The following is a 6000-nucleotide window of genomic DNA, read 5'->3' on the forward strand; positions in this document are numbered from 1 at the left end:
TCCAAACCCTCTCACAGAGTTTTCCTTTCCTTACCCCCCTTTTCTTCTAGCTCTCTTTTAAGATCCTTTTAAATTTCTTTTAGGAGAGCCTTGTGTGGTGGGGACCAAGTTATATTCCCCTTTGGGGTTTCATCTAGAGACAATCTGTTTTTAGTCTCCTCAGGGTTTGAAATTTGTTCTCTTTCACTATAGAAGCTGTCTATACTTAGAGCCTGCTTTGCCTTTTTAGTCATTTTTAAAAAATTGTTGGGTTCTGCTTTTAGGGCAAGGAGGGGCTTCCTCTACAGATACCAGGAAGTGGTATTGGAGCAGTAGCTGTGCTGGGAGGGCGCTGACTCACTCCGGGTGGTGCGTGGGCATGACCAGGTACCATGAGACTCTGGCTCTTTGGGGTACACTCTTTACCTTTTGCATTTGTGTTGGATATTTTATAATTTCTTTGCTGATCTTCTGGATTGCAATCAGGGCAAAGTAGCCAACACTGTGGTAGAATCCTCCCTGTAGATTTTCCACCCTATGGAGACTGCACTCCATCCCCAGTCTGCTCATTATGCGTTAGACTCCACATTCTGCCTCCCTGCCTGTGCCTGGCCTCCTCCTGTGCTGGCACCCAATCAAAACAGACCCTTTCTGGTGACCTTTGAATTTGTCTTCTGCTGGTAATTTGCTGCACTAACAGTATTCTTCTAGTCAAGCACAATTTCAGAGACTGAATTTTATAATTTATGTGAGGGTAGTGGGAGAGCTCAGAATGTGTCCTCCCTGCAATCTTGGCTCCACCCCCACAGACAATAATTTTCAACAAAGCTGCATATATAAACTCAAAGAATCATCAATTTCAGTAAAGTTGATATATATATATATATATATATATATATATATATATATATATATATAATAAATTCAAAGAAATAATCAGCCTCTTGGCATATTACTACTAAACCCATTAGGAAGAAATAGAAGAAGAAATTTCATTTAAAATGTATGCACAATGAATAAAATATTTAGGAATTTACCTATCAGATACTTGAGCTATATAAATACAATTTATTTGTATTTGAAGTATTTGAAGAAAAGTATTTGAATAGTATTTGAAGAAATAAAAACCATACCTAAGTAAATGAAAATATGTGTGTATGTATGCCTACATATATATTATTCAAACACTAGCAGAACCAGATCTCAAAATGTATTGCAGAGCTCTAATCATCAAATTTAGTACATACCAAAAAATAGGTTAATCAGTGTAACAAATTAGGTGCAAAATATATGTAAGTATACTAGCATAGTGTTTGACAAATCCAAATAATTTAACTACTGGGGTAAGGACTCACTATTCAAACAAATCTGGAAACTGTAAAGCCATCTGGAAGAAATAATGTATAGTCCAAGCTCTAACACTATATAATACAAGTTTAAAATTTATATATGAATACAGGATATAAAAAGTCACATTATAACCCTAATAGAAGTGCAAAAAAATATAAACTTTTCAAAATTTATAAAGAACTCATGAACAAATAGGAGAATAGAATGTATTTTAGGAGATAATTCTAGGACAACTTTTATTATGCAAAATTGAGAAGTTCTTATAAAAATTGAACTAATAATAAAAATTAGAAAGTAAATAATTTGGAGGAAGGATTTTGCAATAAGCTTTAATGAAAAATATCTCATATTCGAGATATAAAAGTCAAATATATAAAATGATAACCATTCCCCAGTGCTCTAAGTCACTCAGAAGTAGAGAATTTAAAATCAAAATAGCTCTGAATCTCTTCCTTATATGTATATGATTGTCAAAGGAGGAAAAGAGGAAGTCACAATCATTGTGAGGACTATGGAGAGAGACACAATTGTGCACTTTTTTAGACGGTTTTTTAGAAGCTTGATTCTAGACAACAGTTTGGAAATATGCCCTCAGAGTAAGCAGTTAACTCCTTGACCTAGTAATATCACTACTAGTTCTATAGCAAGTATAATTCTATAACTACTATATCTTGTTTTTGACAAAGAAATGGAAAAAAATATTTTAAATGACATCTATTTTGTTATAGCAAGGAGCTAGAAACAGGGAGTGGCCATTGCTTTTTGAATTAACTGAACAAATTATGATCTGTAAATACAATATTATAATAAATGATAAATGTCATAGGTTCAGAGAAACCTAGGAGGGAAAATCTGTAACTGACGCAGAAACAAATGAATGGAATGAGGTGGTGATTTTGTACAATTACAGTTTAAAAAAAACAACTCTGAAAGACTTAACTCTCATCAATAGAATGACCAATCATGACTCCACAGGTTTGGTGAGGAAATATATTACCTAGAGGGATAATGGATTTAATTTAGTAAATAAGACATGCATTTTTATACATGGCAAATGTGTGCATTTGTTTTGCTTATCTATACTTACTCGTTATAAGGATTGTTTTCTTTTTATATTTGGTAGAACTTGAGAATAGAATGTTAATAGGATTATAAAAAAGTAGTGTCATTGAAGCATTTTTGGAATTAGCGGAAGAGTATACTGAAAGAAGTTCAAAAATCATCATTCAAGAAAGTTTTGAAAATAACATTGAATTTGTTAGATATTTAAAAAATTGAAATATATGAGAGATTAACATTTTCACATGCAATATTCTTTCAACTCTACTTTATAAATGGAAATGTACTTTGTGGGGTGTTTTATTTGGGACAAAAATAGTTAAAACTAGGAAGAAAAATGATTCTTCAGAGCATACACACACACACTTTCTCTCTCTCTCTCTCTCTCTCTCTCTCTCTCTCTTCCCCCTTTCCCCCCTCCCCCCCATTGGTTCATGAACACCAAGACCTAAAGCAGTCACCAAATAAATTGAGGAAGCATTTTCAAATGAAACTGATAGTTAAGGTCTTGCAGAAATCAAGATGACTTATTAGCAAAGTTTTTTTTTTTTTTTTTCCCTTTTGTTTTTTCAGTGGAAAGAAAAATAAACGTCATTAAATGTACAACTTGAAAGAGGAAATGTTTGCTGAAGTGGAAGTAATGGGGACCTTGTGAAACGTATACAAAGTATACTACTATGGCTTAAGATTATAAAAGCAAAGACAGCTGAAGCAATAGAGAGGCTCTGAAAAACTGATTTTTGAAAATAAAATGGAGAGCAATTCTAAAGAAAATGTCATCTAAAGTGATGGATGTAGCTCCATAGAAAACTCTTGAATAAACCACATTTTCGGGGATATGTATCAAAGTTGGAAGGAGGGTAATTTAACCAATCATGATTTTTAAAAAATATGTAGACTTCTGTTAAGAATATAATAAGTAAAGCTAAAGTCCAATATGAGATGTGTCTAGGGAATGATGCAAGTGACATTAAAAAACTAACAAACAAAAAACTCTTACATGTATTTAGGTAAAGAAGAACTAGAACATGGATAAACCTACTATTTGAAATAGATGATGTAATGTTAACAGTAGACAAAAAAAAGTTGAAGTACTCAACTTTTATTTCATTTTTGTTTTCTCTAGAGTGAAAAAAGTAGAACAATTAAAGTTGAGAGAAAACTGAAGCACAAGATATAAGTGAGAAGATAGTTCTCAAGTAGATTATTGAATGAATGTTTTGTGAATAGTTGGAAAATGAAATGAAAAACGCTGGAAGCCTGCAGCACTCTTCTCTAAGAATTCATACCAAACAAACTTCGTTTTCTTTGTCTATAGTTAAAAAATCAGAAAAATGCCATAGATAGAGCTTATCAATTGTATCTTTCAAGGAGTCTGGAATAATAAAGTCCAGTAGTAAAAGAATGGAGATCAAAGCTAACCGAAACCTCACTTTAGGAGCTAAAAGCTATGAGTGAGGAGATCTCAGGAAGTAGAAGGGATCTCTACTTTGAAAATTCTTCCAGTTACAGAAGATGCCAGGAAATAATTTTCAGACTCAGACATGGAACAGCCAACGTTTTGGAATCTGATTGTTAAATCTTTTGTGGGAAGGCAAGACATTTGAAAAATAAACAGAGGAGATAGAATATTACTGTTGGTACCGTGTTGAAAGGGCAAGATTGAGAGAGGAAAAGTAGTGCCAGTTCTTAGAGGGGAAAGAGTAGTAGCTCATATGTAATCATAAACAGCCTGATTGGTAGTTATAAAAGAGTCATAAATGATTAGATCTAGAGAAACCCTAGAGATAAGAAAAGTAGGTCTAAGGAAGTTAAATTGCTGAAGGTCATACAGTTAGTGGTTAACAGAGCTAGAATTCAAAGCTAGGTATCCTGATGCCTAATGTTTTGCTCCATTATGCTGCCTGTCTCCTAGAAAGTAATTCATTATCTCAGTGAATTTAAGGGAACAGACACTTCTCTAGGGGTTGGCTGGATCATTTGGCCTTCCCCTTTGTTTCATAAAAATGACCTGGTCATGCCAGTTATCTGCAATGATTTTGAAAATATCTGGATTTCATGATTGACATTTTTGTGGACAGCACAAGCAATCCAAGCTAGATGAATTGAATTGTTATCTGTTAAAGTAACTATATCTAAAGAATATTAATGTATCATTTTGAATTTGAACAAAAATCCTCTAATGTTTTGCCTCAGGGCCCTGTTCTTGATTCTATTAACTATGAATATAATGGATTAAACATACAATAACAGCTCATTAGGAAAGGAGTTTTAATTAAAAGCAATATTAGGTTAATACTGCCATATGGTTGACAATACTGATGAGAACAATAAATAAAGCTAAAGAACCTTAGGCTTCATTAATTGTATCCAGCAAAAAAAGAAGTTAATATTGTACTAGCATGTATTAGAACTAGTATAGTGAATCTACTAGAATGTATACAGTATATTAGAACAACATTGGGAAAGTATTATCTTACCATGATAAGGTAATGTGTATATTACCATGTCATTTAATAAATTTATTAAATGTAATGTGAACAATGCACTATTATGGGTGCTAAGGGAAATTAAAAAAAAAAAATTGGATAAAACAAGGTCACCGCTCATGAAGCTTAAAGTTTTGTGGAAGAATAATGTACAGACTATTGTGACTTATAATATTGTATGATAAATGCATTAAAATCATAAAATAAAAATGCTAAGTGAAGGTCAAGGAGAAAGGTCATTAAAGATGACATCCTAAAAGAGTGCATTTGAGTTTGATTTTAAGGGTTTTTAAATGAGGCTTCACAAACTTGTTAATATATGTAAATTTTGATAACTACAATTATTCTGAGAAAGGGTCCTTAGACTTTGCCAAATTGCCAAAGGGGAAGAAATTAATCCATGACATGGAAAAAAAAAGAATTCCTGCTGTGAATTTAACAGCTAAGGAGGAAGAAAGAGAATGAGAAAAGGCACAAATTGGGAAAGTCCAGAATTTTCATAGTAGGCTAGTTTGTTTGGGTCATGGATACAAGGAAGGGAAAAAAATGGGATAGAGCTATAAAGTTTGGGTGGTGTCAGATGGTAGAGGACTTTGGATGCCAATCAAAGGAAACACAACTTTATTTGTTAGATAACAGAAGGTCACTGAATATTTTTCAAAAGAGAAATATTTCTTCTCCTAAGTTTCTTGTAGCATATTGAAGAATAAAGTAATTAATAGGAGTGAGGGGTAATTGAAATAGAAACACCCTTAGGAAACTATTACAGTAACCCTGACAAGTGATAATGGTAATAGAGAGGAAAAGACTGAGCCTAAAGACGCTATAGTAATGAAGTTAATATGACTTGATCATTTATGGAGCATGAGAAGTCAGGAGGCAAGGAGAATCAAATATGAAACTAGACTTCAAACATGGGAGTCTGTGTGAATTATGGAATGATGGTATCATATACAGAAAGAGAAAAGCCAAAATGAAAACCTTAAATTTAGTTTTTGGATCTACTGAATTAGAGGTTCCAATGACTCATTCAGGCAGATACACTTTGACTATGTGATTTGTGGAGTACAGAAAAAAAGGGCAGGGTTGGAGATTTATTGCTATGAAAGAGAATACAGGAACA

At 33.0% G+C, this 6000-nt stretch overlaps 1 protein-coding gene across 2 annotated transcripts in view; it reads left to right on the plus strand.

The window, feature by feature from the left end:
- ABHD13 (abhydrolase domain containing 13) overlaps positions 1–4030 on the plus strand; it is a 52199-nt gene extending 48169 nt beyond the window's left edge. The window contains exons 4-5 of one of the 2 annotated variants that reach the window (XR_004232848.1): positions 2962–3248; positions 3515–4030. The gene's annotated coding sequence lies outside the window, so the exon portion shown is untranslated. The remainder of the gene's footprint in view (positions 1–2961; positions 3249–3514) is intronic. The other variant, XR_004232849.1, reaches the window with a different exon arrangement.
- Positions 4031–6000: the final 1970 nt, after the last annotated feature.

The sequence above is a fragment of the Sarcophilus harrisii genome, chromosome 3 (assembly GCF_902635505.1).
Source record: "Sarcophilus harrisii chromosome 3, mSarHar1.11, whole genome shotgun sequence".
Classification (NCBI taxonomy): Eukaryota; Metazoa; Chordata; class Mammalia; order Dasyuromorphia; family Dasyuridae; genus Sarcophilus; species Sarcophilus harrisii.